General features: G+C 40.9%; 1 long non-coding RNA gene across 1 annotated transcript in view; it reads right to left on the minus strand.

Moving 5' to 3' along the window:
• The window catches only part of LOC124204471, a 45,758-nt gene that overhangs the window by 15,276 nt on the left and 14,949 nt on the right, over positions 1-15,533 (minus strand). Inside the window, exons 16-38 of the long non-coding RNA XR_006878899.1 lie at positions 15,201-15,359; positions 12,205-13,108; positions 11,957-12,131; positions 11,582-11,893; positions 11,429-11,526; positions 10,958-11,362; positions 10,783-10,884; positions 10,204-10,384; positions 9,994-10,130; positions 9,781-9,937; positions 9,479-9,587; positions 8,801-9,000; positions 4,557-4,641; positions 3,858-4,241; positions 3,615-3,759; positions 2,363-3,188; positions 2,086-2,293; positions 1,890-2,018; positions 1,649-1,829; positions 1,442-1,557; positions 1,292-1,380; positions 1,122-1,234; positions 994-1,038 (exon numbers count right to left, since the gene is read on the minus strand). This is a non-coding gene — a long non-coding RNA (uncharacterized LOC124204471). The remainder of the gene's footprint in view (positions 1-993; positions 1,039-1,121; positions 1,235-1,291; positions 1,381-1,441; positions 1,558-1,648; positions 1,830-1,889; positions 2,019-2,085; positions 2,294-2,362; positions 3,189-3,614; positions 3,760-3,857; positions 4,242-4,556; positions 4,642-8,800; positions 9,001-9,478; positions 9,588-9,780; positions 9,938-9,993; positions 10,131-10,203; positions 10,385-10,782; positions 10,885-10,957; positions 11,363-11,428; positions 11,527-11,581; positions 11,894-11,956; positions 12,132-12,204; positions 13,109-15,200; positions 15,360-15,533) is intronic.

The raw sequence follows: 15,533 nt of genomic DNA on the forward strand, positions 1-15,533 counted from the left end.
CGATCCCAATATCGACGAAAACCGTCCCCCAGCCAACCCTCCCGAGTTCCCTCTCCAGCAACAAGTCACGGGGTCCATGTGACGCCACAGTGGCGCCAACGGGTGTATGACCAACCAACAATACTCACCACGGGGTTCGAACCCTGGTCCCCAGGTGCACCACTGCACCTTTTCCTAAATGACGCCTTATCCCATACACCCACTCGTCCCCTTATGATAAATGGAAAAGTAGATCAATGCTTTTAAATTTCAGTGGATGATGACCACACAAAATGGAATCCCGTTATCTTGTTGTATCGATGATTTATGGAAAGGCCTACGGGTAAAACTTTAACACACGTCGTGTAAAAAATGCGATTAATCTATCAATTTAAAAAGATTCAACCAAAAAGTCCAAACTGTACTGGTAATAGTCGATGACCGCCGACCCGACTCTTGTTCCAGGCAGTTTGTGCAACCAAAACTTTTTCTTTCCCTACTCTTTATTGAATTTTAATTAAAATTCTTTCAGTTTTTCCCTTGAATTCGATTTGTTTGCCCATTGCGTATTTTATTCTGCTGTTAAAAGTTTGATGGTCCCATTTCGGCATTTTAAAAAATTAACTCCGCCATTAGATGGCCGCTCGACCCGGATAAATTTTAGCGATTTTTTCTAATTTTTGAAGTGGCAATTAATAAAATTACAAAAGGTAGCTTGATTTAAAGTAACTAATCACAGCAGTCAAAGAATTTTTCCCGGGGCGAGACGAAAATAACAACAACACACTCCACTTGCTTGTGTCTAAGTAATTCAAGCAAAGACAATGACTTTACGAGTGTTTCTAATCGTGGATAGTACTTTAGAGTCACCGAGTGCAGTAAATATCGAATCTGCACTAAGAAAAATAAAAAAAAGGCAAAAGAAATGTTAGAGGAATAAACTAACTTCTAGCACCCCAATTCTAAAAAATAACGTCATCAATAAACGCGAATAAATAAGATGGAATCTCTTACTTTAATAACTTGGTTGTTGCATTGAGGTACAATAGCGCGTCCAGGCTGGTGAAATAAAAAAGAGCACATGTAAGTTAACAAACCACTTGAACTTTTGACCATTTGAAGCTTTGAATATAAATACTTACATTGATTTTAGGGGAATTTGACGACTGATGAACATCAGATGGACGGATAACATTTGGAAAATGGGAGATGTTGTTATTCGCTGATTTCCTGGATGCATGGAACGATTGAAAAACTGCAAAAATTAACAAAATAATTTTTCCGTCATTGCTGTTTGTTAAAACAACCTTACCTGATTATTCCTCTCTGTTGGTGCATCTTGCATTTGATCATTGTGTCCTGGATTGGCCATGTCAACTTTCTGCTTTACTCGTAATGTCACTGTAACGTAAAATTAGTCGAATCAACACGCGAATAAAGCGAATAAATATACGGGACATACGAATTGAATTCAAGCAGGAGTTGAGTCTAGTGTTGGCAGTGTCTCTTGAACATTTACTGATTGCAACCCCTTTTCTACGACCTCCATTTTATCAGATTTTGCTGTTGCCTTGCTTGCTGTTTTAGCGGGATGAGAAATAGAAATGAATTTCTCGAATTTCTGAAAGAGAAGTTTTTGCTTTTGAAAGATAGCTTTAGTTTTAGGTACCTGGTTTTTCCTGCAAGAAATCAGTCGAACTTGTGTCCAAGTCCATGGACTGCAAGTAAAATGTCTTAGCTATTCCAAGGTTGTTGGAATTACAATTTACAATACAAAGTTCATCATGTTGGCAATTTTACTATGGAAAGTAGTTGTGGGGACCCACAGCTTTACGCTTCTCGAATGATCCCTGTTCAGAAAAAACATAAACCAAAACAAAGAAAATCATAATAAAATAAAATTACAGTACCTCAGCAACTTGAGCCTTAAAGCCTTCAGTTTCACTACCTGGTTATTCTTGCCTTTGCAAAGAAGACTGGTTTTCCTTCATGAGCAAAATTCTGGGTTCCTGCTTGTTCATTACTTAAAATTTGTGCACCTGTCGTGAAAAAACAATACTACTAGCTGGTTATAAATGTATAATCTTGAATTGTTTGTCAATATACTTTTTTTTCTTCACAGCTGTCGAGGCCTTTGACTCAAGAGAGCCAAATCAGCAGTCTGCATTTCAATAGATAGAAAATGCCATTTGTGAATGCCAAATATGAAGCTTAAACTGCAAATGGAGTAAGAGGATTCAAAGTTCGAGCATAACTGGAAAGTCATCTTCTGTCTTGAGCAAAGTGAACTCTTTATGCAGTAAATCAAAACAACCTGCAATGCATGGTAAATAAAGACACATTAGACAAATTCACCAATTGAGATAGTAAGGTTTCTTCTTACATAGGTGGCTAACAGAGGCATGACAGAAGAACACAAGTTTTCAGATTCAGTTGCAATGTCCACATTTGGTTTTTCTTACGTAGACGTGAATTGTTAATTGGAGTAGCAATCAAAATTATTTCAATTTTCTATCTGAGATTCACAACTACTAACTGCTGTGCTCAAACCATTTCTTCTCTCAAATTCACAGTTAAGTTCACACACAGCTGATAATCCAAGATTTCCTATTGGACGACGCAAATGGCGCCCCATCACATGACGAAAAAATAAATGGATTCGTTGATTTTAAGTTTTTAACCCTTTCAGTCACGTTATAATCAATATTTCTTCAATATAAAAAAAAAAACATTCGATACTTTCTACACCACAATATTGTTTTTCGCAAAAAAAGAAAAACCATAACGATGTGAAAATAGAAAAAAAAATTTAAACCTTGAACGCTAGGTGGCGTCAAGCTTGATGAATTGAGGAAACTTTTTAATTGAACTGAAAACTAAATTTAAATGAATAAACTGAATTGAGAAAAAACCGCGAGGATGAGAAATAGAGCAAGCAATGTATTTCCATAAACCCTCACGCATCGAGTGGTTAATGAGCACCAACAGCTCATAAGCACCGTATTATCCCATTAAAATTAAAGAAAAGCCTTCCACTTTGAATTTTACCTCACCCTCTCTTCGTTTCGTCTAAATGACCCATTCAATGAGCCCCCTCGAGAGACTGAGGAGAAGAAGAAAATGTTGCCAGTCACTCGTCCATCTGTTGCGATTCCCTCCTTACGAACAAGCGGCACTCTTATTGGCTTCCGTTTCATTTTTGATCTGTACTATGGAAAAAGAAAAATAATTGATTGATGCATAGATAGTCTAACCACACCACACCTAGCCCAGCCTACATAATAGATAACACACACGTCTTTAGGGTGTGTAGGGTATGCAGTCGTTTCAAACCACGCCTCATTTTACACCACACAAACAGAAACAAGCAAAGCAAAGCCGCCATAGTCTTGCGCTTTCCGTGTCTACGAGATTCAGACCGAGCACATCTTTCACGGTTCTCTATTCAAGCAAATTAAGGGTTTAAATTTCAATCGTAGAATCAAAGACAACTTGACATCCGCAAATTCAACTGGCGCATGGCAAAAGAACCGAAACTCAATCGAAATGACTGGCAACGCGACTACTTCCGGATGAGGAAATTCAAAATCGTTCCAACACATGCAGGGGAAAATCATAAAGTAAATTGCACATACCAGTATAGTATGATAATGCACTGCTGGTGTCTCTGCATTCGAATTCGACGGTTTGTCGGTCACTCCAAATGATTAGGGAATACGGCTGTTCTGTCCATTGGCCGTCGACATCGCCATTCACGCACCCAGGTAAAACACCACCGAACTGAAAATGGGATAGAAATAAAATATCTGATTTAATGAAGTAGTTGGGCTAATTTAAAACCTATGAACTTTCTGCTCAAAGTAAACAAGGCCACAAACCCCAAGAAAAATGACCGAAATTAAATCTTGCTCCACAGCGAAATGCAACCACCAACCATTCAGACGGACTCAACGAGTACCACATTCTATTACACGATGACGACAAGTCGCATTTTCTACAACACATTTGAACCGATTTGAACTTGATAAAAGAGCACTGACATCGCCACAATTGGCACTAGATTGTCATGATCTCTTCCGGGATCGTCTGAATTTCGGCTGGCTACGTTCACTTGTTCAAGAGAGTTGAATGGTTGCGTCCAGGTCGCCCAAATGCAACGAGTAAACTGAAGGGTGAAGGAAGAGGTTTAAAAAAGAATGGATAAAATATGCGGACGAGCCAGGCCTCGATTGAATCGAAAGATGATTCGATTGCAATTGAACCTCATTCAATCAGCTACAATAAGCTGTTCACCTACAAAATAAATAGAAAACATCAGTCACGAACAACACAGAAGAAAGCAAAATTTTCAGCATTAACAACTGAATCTATGATCATTCATTCAAGATGATGCACTTGTTTTTAATCGACTGACTGCAACCCTCAAGTCAGACCACTTGACCAGCCAAAGCCGCTATACTATACATGTAGTATAGTTTGTGTTGGATGACAGTGTAAAAAGTTGTAATGAATGTTCAAGTCAACTGTGCACAACTGTTTGATAGATTACTTCAATACTGAACAGATCAAGTACACACCACGGAAGGGAGTAACCAAACTGTGAGACTGCAAGTATGCAAAGCTTTCCTTTTGTAATTAGACAGCCAGCATCATAATCAACACCTGTTCGGATGGGAAAAAGAAAAGACATTAATAGACATAAATAGTCGGAAGACGGATGAAAAAATGCCAGCATGACTATAGTGGTCACATCATACTCCAGCATAGATCAAAAAGATAAAACCAAAGGTGACAACACCTGATTTGGACCGATTGATTCTTTCTCCTTCATTTAGGGCCTTCTTTTCCTAAAACTAGTTTCATCACAGAGTCAATTTAAACTGCAGCACCAACACTTTTGCAGATAAAGTTGGGTGTGGACCGTGGAGACACTTGACGTTGACAGTCAGACATTTTGTTTTCGACTAGGCGCTACTGCCAGATAAATGTTTTCAACTTGCAAACGGCCGACTATTTTTAAAAAGAGTTACTCGAAAAGAGGAATTTAGAAAGAAGATGATCACGAGTGACGAACAAACTAGTTTGGTGGTTGAGGAAGAGAAAGAGAAGAAAAGACAAAATTAGGCAATGTGCCAATTGGCTAGTCGAAATAAACGGCCACCAAAGTGGCTGTCACGAACATGCCGAAAAATAATTAAAAACAACACCTGCAATCGGTTTCAGCTGGATTTCAGCGGAGAGATGTGCAATTCTTTAGTTTTTTTTTGTTTCGTCTCAATCCAGCCCATTTATTAATGATCCCGACAGACGATTTAAAGCCCAGCTGACGAGCTCTGACTGTTTTGCGTTTGCCTCTGTCGAGTCGCCGGGAAAACAAAAAATAAAAGCAATAATAAGCAATGCAAGATGAATAGAAAAAAAACGTTTAAACGGAGGCGTCAAAGCTCTAATAAGGCTCTTATATGTAGTTAAATTACTATTACCGATTACGGCCGCTGTGCGACGATGGCGTCGATCAAAAATGATCAAAAATCGGATCGACCAATGGGAAGGCGCGGATAGTCCGATCGCCAGCGTGAGACTTGATTAACTCGTTTAATACAATGTTAAACATAATCAATCTCGTTGAAATTGATTGAAATAGATGGGTTAAAATGTGGTGACGCCATTCAATCATTGTTGAAAGGTTTTCCTCCAACGGGAAAATTTCTACATCGAATAAAATGGTCCGTTTGGCACTTGCTGCTAAAAGAAACGGGTCGCTAGTTGATATAAGCAGCACCAATCATCGCAACATGTATTCTGACTTTAGCGATCAATTTGCAAAAGTAAGAAAATGGGAAAAGTAAAGAAGCAAGTTCCAGTGAGCAACGCCCAGCCGGCGCCTCAGAAAAATGGTGGAGTGACCAAAGCAAAACAGACTGTTCGAAATAAAGGACTTGTCAATTCACGATCCATAATTCCTATACAACGACCCAGACTAACCATCCAACAACGTTTACTGGCGGCGATACAGTTATTCCCCTATTCCCCCCTGGCGGGACCAGCCAAGATACAGAATCTGAAAACTGCCTATATTCAGCTTCACCTACTGAACCTCTCGCTATTAGGTATGCATCAGTTTGTGTGCGCTAAGGGGAAAGGGAAAGGAAGTGCAACAGACCAAGATGTTGACATGCAGGTGGTATTAAGAGTGATCAAGTTAGAAAACACCGCTGATCCTCTTGGATTCTTGTCCGTTCCCATGTCCGTCAGCGACGTCGACAAAGTCATCTCCGTCCGGAATAAGACGGCCCATCTGAATCTCAACGAAATCGACCAGACTTGGCAGACGGACCTGCCCGCCTTGGTACTCATCAACAGAAGCGTCAATCAACCGGTCATCGCCCAACAGATCAAAGATATCGTCGATCAAATGAAATCGGGCAATTTCGACGGCCTGGTCAAATTTTCCTTCGTTTTCGCTCCTGGATTCAGCCATGCCAAGGCATTCGGCCTCTCAATGATTGTGTACGGCGTCTTCCTCCGATTCTTTGCCGAACCAGTGTCAACTTTCCTTGGGTCCAAATTGAATCTACGAAAAATCACGGTAGATTTATACGCAAACCTAAACTACCTTATCTACCAAATCAACAGCAACCAGGATTACATCAGCCCTGGGGGCGCCTCTAGAAGCGATGCCCAGGTCTTCCAGACAGGATTTGATTGTAGGAACGATAACGCCCACGGGGCCTACACGCGTGCGTCTACCGATTATAAGCTCCAGCTAGATGCCGTCGTTGCCATTTTGCAGCTCATCAACAGTCCGGCAGAAGCAATCGAGGTACAAGCAATTGTCGACCGTCTAGTGAAAATGGAGGCGCAAGGCGCAACGGTGACTCAAGAGGACTTCAAATTCTTTGAGTAAAGAAGATGACGGCGTGCGCCAATAGAAATTCTATTTTGGTGAAAGGAGAGTGTCCCTGGCTTGGTTGGAGATGGTTATAATCCGACCAGCCGGGGGCTCGCCTGTTGCCAAAGTAGAATTTGCTATGAAACCGAACGAGACACCAACACCGAAAATATGGACATATACTTTAGAGGTTGATTAGTCTGAGCGGGGATAGTGGTTTAAACGGACGATGGTTATGAGTCCGCGATCACGACCCGTCTCCAATTCCCTCAAGTACCCAAAACTGATGAGCGACGATGTAGCTGGAAAGCGAAGAGTGAAGCAGTAGCTTCTCCAGCAGTTACCGAAGAGAGACGACCCATCACGCAGCTGCGCCCGGATTCGACAGAGCGTCATGGATGAGAAGATGGACATACCACCAGTCCATCTTCGAACAGGAACTAACTTCCGCCTGGGGTCTACGGACCCAAAAACCTAGGAGCACGGGCAGGGCCTCGGGGGGCAGATCCCCGGGTGCGCTCAACCGTGAACTGTCGAATTCCAAAAATGATTTCTTCACTTCCACCGACTTGCACTCTCAACGACATCGGTAACGTCGAATCAACTATTTCTCACCCATCTACATCAAATGAAAATGAAAATCATCCGCAAATCGATTCAATATTTTCGCTTCGTCACAAACTCAAGTTCGCCACGATGCCTGCACTACAATAGGCCTACTGGTTATTTAAGCAGCCGTGTCGTCGTCATCAGCACCATGAAAGAAAATCAATCGAGAGCCGAAATCGCTTTCCGTCGTCAACGACTTGATCATCACGAGAAAAATGAAGAGATATTCGGTTCGATTCACAATCGACGGTCGCCCTGTGACACACAACAGCCCTCAGAAAAGCAGTGTCAAACAAAAACCCAAAAAGGGGAAAAAACGAGGCAAGAAACAAAAAGCTCATCGGTAAATTGTGTTGACCTACATTATAGTATTTGTGTTGACTCTTTCAGAATAAAAAGATGTTACGTATTATGAGATTTCTTTATTTGTGCTACGAAACTACGCGGTAATCTGTTTTGAAATTTAAACAATTCAAGACAGATGCTTCTGCGATCTGCCAACTTTATTTCTAATTGCTTTTCACTCACTTCCAAACGGCGCACTCAAGTTTTAATTGTTTTCCTTAACTCACGAATCAAGAGCACATAAACGTTTCCCATAAAATCAAGCCATTGAAATAAAAGAGGCAACTCGTTAAAAAACAAAACCAAATTGTTGTAACCAAAAGCATCGTTGTGAGGAAAATTCGACACAACAAAACTTTAAATTAAACTGTTCATGAAATCAAGTTAAAAAAAAAACCCACCAAACTGCTCTTCTGACTTTCAAGAAAAACACAATTCGGAAAACTAGAACTGATTCACCTCGCCTACTACAACGACCATTGTGGTAATTATAGGCACAATCAAATGAAAAATTACCATCATCAGACACTTTCTCTTTTTCTTTCAAAAATAACTGCTTCCAAATAACTATCCCGATTCAAAACAAAAACATAGCGAGTGTCGCAGTAGAACGAAATAGTGACGTAGTGAAGACGAACCAAAAGTATCAACCGAGTGCTTTCATAACTGCCATGATGACCAACTACCAAATAGCTATTGAAAAACCAAGGAATCGGGAATTTCATTATTTGGAAACATTTAAGAGTAGAGAGACCTCGGTCAAGTCACGGCAGAGAGTCAAAGAGACGGATGATGCAAAAAGCCTAGCCTAGACCAACAAATTGGATATGCTGCACTCTGTCACGGTAAAACGTACCAGAAATTGTACATTCCAAATACAAATTGCCAAATCCCAATGCCAAATAATGACAGCAGAACGTTTAAAGAAAAACGCAAGGGCGGAATAGAAAAAGGCGAATGTGATGAAAAACTAACCTGCAAATGAAATGATTGCGTCACCCGTGTTGAAGATGCAAATTGGAGAAACCAACGTGAGGTTTTTCTAGAGCGAGTCGAACATCAAATTGAGAGCGAATGAGGATAATCCGGATCCTGAATGTACGAGCACCAATCGACCTTGATGGGAGGCACCCAGGAACCACGTTGATTATTGGCTTATTGCCAATGGACTGCACCTGGAACGAACAAAAAGCAATATTAAAAATTTAAAACGGTTGCTTGCCACTTTAAGTTCATGCACAGTTGATTGAAAGACATATGCATAATGAAAGATGTCTTGGCTGGTCAAAATCATTTTAAATCTACATTCAGAACTATTGATAAGCAAATTAAACGTCTATGGAGAGAGCTTAGAAAGAGAGAGAGAGAGAGCTAACCCCAAAAGGGCAAGCCTTAATCTTATTAACCAACACCAGTCAACGACGTTGATAAAGAGTCAAAAATTAGAACAGAGGGAGGCCATGCCAATTCCATACCACGGGCGGGTTTAAGAAAATAATCTGAGAAACAAATTAAAAAACAAACGTCCGCCTTTAAAAAGTGCTGAAAGGCTTCGATGGACCCAAAAAGACAGGCGTCAGCAGTAGAGTCGACAACCAGTCGACAATCGGCAATCAAAATGATAAAAACAAAGGGAAAATAGCAACTGCTGACCTTTCATCGGAGTTGCATGGCTTCTCGTCGTGGCACTTGACTGGAACAGGTTCAAACTCTCGGTGCCCTTTTCCGGATGAAATACGTCCCCGCCTCCTGCATAGCAAAACTGAAAGTAGCAAAAAAGAATCAGCATGAGTCACAGCACTGCACTTGAGTCTACATGCATGCACATTCCAAAAACATTCATCGATTACTTACGGGCTGTTCAATTGAGCCAGTGAATTTATTTGACTCGTGTGAACTCACTAATGACTCCTGGGCAATTGGTCGATCGCGAATAGGGAAAAAGGGCAACTGACCTCATTTAATCGCGTATCTTTCTCGTCGTGGAACCTCACTGACATAAGGTACAAACGGACGGTGCCATTCTACTGCAAAACATGGCGGTCAACCACACCCATTCAGTCAACGCAGTCGATGTTAAGGACACTGCTTGAATGTAGACAATGCTAAAATCTACAAAAAGGTTTCATTCAGTCCAGTCGTTACATTTTTTGAAGGGTGACTCTTACTTAACCCAAGTACAGCGCCGTGAAATTGGTAAAGGAAGAATTCTTCTTTCCATGGGCGGCGTCCAAAAACTGCCACTAGACTTCGGTTTCAATCGTGGCAACCAGCCAACATCCAACGGGACAAAGTTGCAGCTCGTCTATTTGTTATTAAAGACCCGTTAAAGTTCAATCACAATCAACAATTAGAAATAAAATTTCAAAAAACTTGACCTGCAGACCTTCAATCAGGAGTCATGCCAATTTGGCTCACCTGGATGCTTTCTTTAGGTCCTCCATTTTCCCGATCTAGTTTCTCCTGAGAAAATGTGACCAAAATGATCCAAGACAAGATCAGGCAACAAGATCTCCACAACACCACCACTCCAAATCAAAAACATCAGTATGAGGAAGCCTAAATAGATTTGAAATAGATAAATGCCATTATTTGCAGCTTCGTGGAAATGAAATCATCCAACGACACATTAACTTGACTTGTTTACGAGAACTGCATTTCCAGTAAATGAAAGGGAGATGCCATTGGCTCATTCATTCTGCACAATTTACTCTTTTGAAAATAAATTTGAATAAAAGCAAAAACAATATCGAAAAAATTGCCAAGTTGACAAGCAAAGTGATCGCTCGGACCCCCCTCCCCCATTGATGAAAAATCTACTCTAGTCTTACATGTGGAAACTTTAGAGAAATACACAACTACAGCGTCACTATTTTAAAAATTTAAATGCAGTAAGAAAAAAAAGATACTTGACATTTTTAATATCCACAAAAGAACACGAACGAGAGTGATCGTACCACCATGTTGAAACTTGAAAGCCACGGCCACGCTTGAAGATAGCAGACGACAGAGGAAATGAGTTTGCATGAGGTAGTACGAAATTTCTCCACCAGGTGCCTCTGAAAAAGAAAACAAATTTATAAGCGTTTTTTTTTTCAAAAGCGATGATTAGTTTCTTTTAAGTTTGGCTACCGGAGAAAGCAGTTCCTTCTCCCATGACATGTCCGACACGCGAGAAAAATCTCCAAAGTGGCTGGAGATTGCATTTGTCTACCAATCGGAAACAGCCAAAGGTTCAGCAGGTCTGGGTGGAGTTCCTGGAAGTTTTCTAACGTTACTGCCGGCTACTGATGTTGTCGGTCGTTGACTCTCGTTTTTGCGTAGTAGATCGACCCAATCAGAAGAATCGATTCCGTGGTGGAAAAGAGAAACTGGTGACACTTTCCACAACGGTCGAGAGCCAGAGACGATAACCAGCCTCCGCTATCCGGCGCTCCTGGCTGTTGAGAGCTGGGAGTGTTGCTGCTTGAGCCAGCGTCATCCATTTAATTGAGCTTCACATTAACCACCTGAAACACATAACCTCTCCACAAAAGCCTGTCAGAATTATCAGGTGAAAAACTGCTGTTCCAATGTAAAGCGATTAACGTTTCGTTCCTTTACCTCAATCGCTGTTCCACGCCCCGGGATCAACGATTGGGACTTGACTGTCGCTCCAACGATTCGCTGCCTAAGCGGCGGACTCGGTCTGAGAGATAAGGCTAATGAATAAAATTAATAATGAAATGAAGAAAGTCCAACAAAGACGAATGGTACCAGTGTCTGTATCGGAATTGTCTTCATCTTCTAGTAGGCGAAAAAGGGCGATAACGTGGCGGAATTGCAATGTTTAGGCTAGTATCGATTCGCCTGGGCGTTGAGCTATACAGTTAACTAGTGAGAGACTGCATTCTCTTATACCAGTTTGATAAGACATCCATTTCAGATAATTCTGTTTCTGCTATTGTCTCTGCAAAGGGAACTGCCCATATCAGGTTCCAAAATTGTATGGAGCTCCTCGTGATCCCTTCTGCTTGGCAGCATTGATTTGACTACCAGGGGAGTTGAACTTATCGACAGGAACTTGAGCTGAGAAGAGAAAGATGTAAATTTGTTATATCACAATTTAGTTTATTCAAGGGAAAGACTTACTTCAATTTTCTCCTTGGCAACAACTTCCAATACTTTATTGTTGACGTTGAATTCCACCAATTTTCAAAAGTGAATGTGTTCAAGGTCACAAACTATAAATCATGTTCAACACATTTGGAAGCCTGAAGTAATTCCTTTTCATTCAAGTGTGATCTCCATTGTTTCTCCTCCTGTTCTATGATTAAAAATCAATTATCATAGTGTGAATGTGATGGCTGGTTAAACTTGTAAGTGGTTCATCGTTTCACCTTTACACCAATTTACTGTACATGAAGGTCCATCTTGACAGCCAGAGACAGCCACACTATCTTCTACAGAATCTGTCACAATGCACATTTAGCTATTCACGATTTTCTCAGAAAAGTATAAAATAACTTGCTCGCCTTTGCCTCACTCATGTTTCAAGTACTACAAGATTTCCATCAAGCAGAAAGCAAACGAACACGAACCTTTCATAAGACATTCGCCCTTCTTCCCCATAAATTCCAGTCGAGCTATCCACCATCTAGCGGTGACGCTATTCACGTTAAAAATTCCAAAATTCAATCGGAACAAACGTCCAAAACACCCCACCATTTTTTAAAAGGAATCAAAGTCGCTTGCCAGGTCTAATTTACTAATCCGAAATCATCAAATCGTTTTACTCTTTAGCTTAAATGTTGTACTGAACGATCCAACAGTGAAAACAAAAACCAAAAATAAATTAAGCAAAACGAGTAGATATTAAAAACGAGAAAAATGCAACCAAAGTTCTACAGTTAAACTGTTGCCGTTGCGCAACGCCCAAAACATTGACCCTGTAAATCGGAAATCAAAGCTCCATATTAAGAGTAAAGAACTTGTTGTCCGACAAGTTGTTTTGCATTCCGCTTTTCACGAAGAATGTCGACAGAATTTAAGCAAAAAGGCGCAACTCAGCAACACGGGGAATTCGGCGGGTTGACGGTAACCGATGACTAAAGTGAGTCAACTGAACTGGGAGCCATCTCCTTTCAGTTGATGGAATTTTGAATAATAAGGGGGCGGTCGGTCCCGCAGTGCATTTTGAGCTCGTCTTGGCTCCCGCAATAAAAACGGAAGCCCAGCTCGCAAGTGAATCACCAGTGTCGTCCAAGTTGAAACAAGGCAATCAGCTCCTCTGCAACAATCAAGCTAGTAAAAAGAAATAAGGAATTTCATTTGAAATTGGGCAAATTGCACAATGTAGAAGCTGAATTAGAGTCGAAATGAACTAAATATTTGCTTTCATGACTGCATCACCTCAACAGAAATGTGATGGATGAACACAATTTCTATTCAATGTTGTCTTCTTAACCTATTCTGATTTCAGACAAGGATAGGCGATCAAAAGGGTTTAAAAATGGTCGTTTTATTTTCGGTCGTGTCAGAGTCTGTTGAGTTGCTATGCCAGGCCTCGAGTTTCTTCCTTCCTCGCGTCTCTCGTACTTGCTGACGATGCATTCATCATCATCGATTGCATAACAAAATCACTTGCCTTTTTAAATTTTTAAGTATTGACTGAATGTGTGGGATATGCTCCTCCCCCCTATCTATCACGGTAAGACGTTGTACGGCCAAATTACCAATCGTGGAATCATTCCGGTGCCATCAGTATTCAATCCCTACTATCCAACAAAATATCACCAGCAGCAGAAGCCGATATTGTACATTATCGAGGGTCTGGATATTGAGGAAATATTTTAGTCCTAATACCAATCAAAGTGTCCCATCTACGAGTCAGTTTGATGCCGAACATGACGAGAAATGAACGGCAAAACAAGGAGTTTAAATTTGCCCAGCAAAGCGTCTGATTCTAATCAATTGGGCAAAAATCAAATAACCTGCGAGTTCAGCGAGAACGGGAAAAACAAATCACTTGAACTGAATATTTATCAATTCTTTTTAAATTATACGCCGACATAATTATTAATAAAAAATGACATTAATAAAAAAGTTTCAATATTATGTAATAAGCAAGGAGAGAGAGCACATCCGCCGCTGTGTGTGTGTACTACTTGTCGATACCAAGAATACTATAATTGATATAACAATTTTAACAATGATAGTGGGTGGATAGGCCGGGGGCGCCACTGCCCGGCTCTAGACTGGATATACGGATCTGAAACTAGCACAAATAATCCCTCACATACACGCAGTTCACAAGTTGTTGTCCACATGATACACCGGGCGGTGTATGACAAGGACAACATTGTTGGATTCCAGCGGAAGCAATACGCATATGATCACCGAGATTATTCGACTAGCCCGTATAGAGCCAGCGCCCACTTGTATGCAACACATTCCCAATTCAACACGGCGGAGCAAGGCAATCAACCCAATGACTGCGCGAATAATGGCACTTTGCACTGTCAGACCAGCACCAGTTTCCGATTATCCCACATTTCATTTGCCTTTTGCGCCGACTGAGGAATATTGGACCGATCCCAATATCGACGAAAACCGTCCCCCAGCCAACCCTCCCGAGTTCCCTCTCCAGCAACAAGTCACGGGGTCCATGTGACGCCACAGTGGCGCCAGAGCGGATGTATGACCAACCAACAATACTCACCACGGGGTTCGAACCCTGGTCCCAAGGTGCACCACTGCACCTTTTCCTAAATGACGCCTTATCCCATACACCCACTCGTCCCCTTTTATTAATGTTAAAAGAAAATGTTTTGAATAATTTTAAATTTCAGTGGATCATCAGCGGTCTGAAATCTTGTGTATCGATGATGATTGATAATCGAAAATTAACTTTTTTGACACACGTCGTGAAAAAAACATACGACGAATTAAAAAAGATGAGCACAAAATAAAGCCCAAACTGTTATGGCAATAGTCGATGACGACCGAACCGGATCTGTTACTGGCAACCAAAGACAGACGAATATTAACTATTACAATTTTGATCACCATCAACTGAAAAATCCCATCAGAAGAGCTAGCTCTGACATTGTTAGTTTCTAATCGCATCACTAGGCCTACTACTTTATGAAAAGCAAAATCTCGACTAAGTTCCAAAATATCAGAATAAAAATCTCGGCTAAGTTCCAAAATATCAAAATAATATAAGCAATCTAGACGACTTAACTTGACTTCACTTTTGACTTGGCGCGTTTACTTCCGGTAAGACCATTTTAAAACCTTCAAGGATCATTGATGATGCGAGAAAAAAAATACTACCATTAAACTTGCCCGTATTAACACATTTAGAGAAAGAAAAGAGCAAATTTCACATTACCAGGAATGGGTGCTGCTATGCCATCTTTGCATTGGAATTTCGATGATTCTTCCTCTTCTTCCCATTCTCCGGTTAGCCGCAACAAATTGATGATTACAGGGAGGCGGTTATTCTGCCCGTCGACACGGCCATTTACGCATCCGGCCCAGCATCAGTGAACTGAAATAGAAAAAAAAAAAAATGCAGCGCATTTCAACTAACAATTTCGTATCGTCCGAATCGACCGATTGCGACGAGAAATTTGAACAAAAGATTTAAAAAAAAAAAGAGGAATCAGCGCAAAATTATTCAAAGGCAAACGTTCAACACAGGAGGAAGGAGGCCTTTATGTTC

This window comes from Daphnia pulex, chromosome 10, assembly GCF_021134715.1.
Source record: "Daphnia pulex isolate KAP4 chromosome 10, ASM2113471v1".
Taxonomy (NCBI): domain Eukaryota; kingdom Metazoa; phylum Arthropoda; class Branchiopoda; order Diplostraca; family Daphniidae; genus Daphnia; species Daphnia pulex.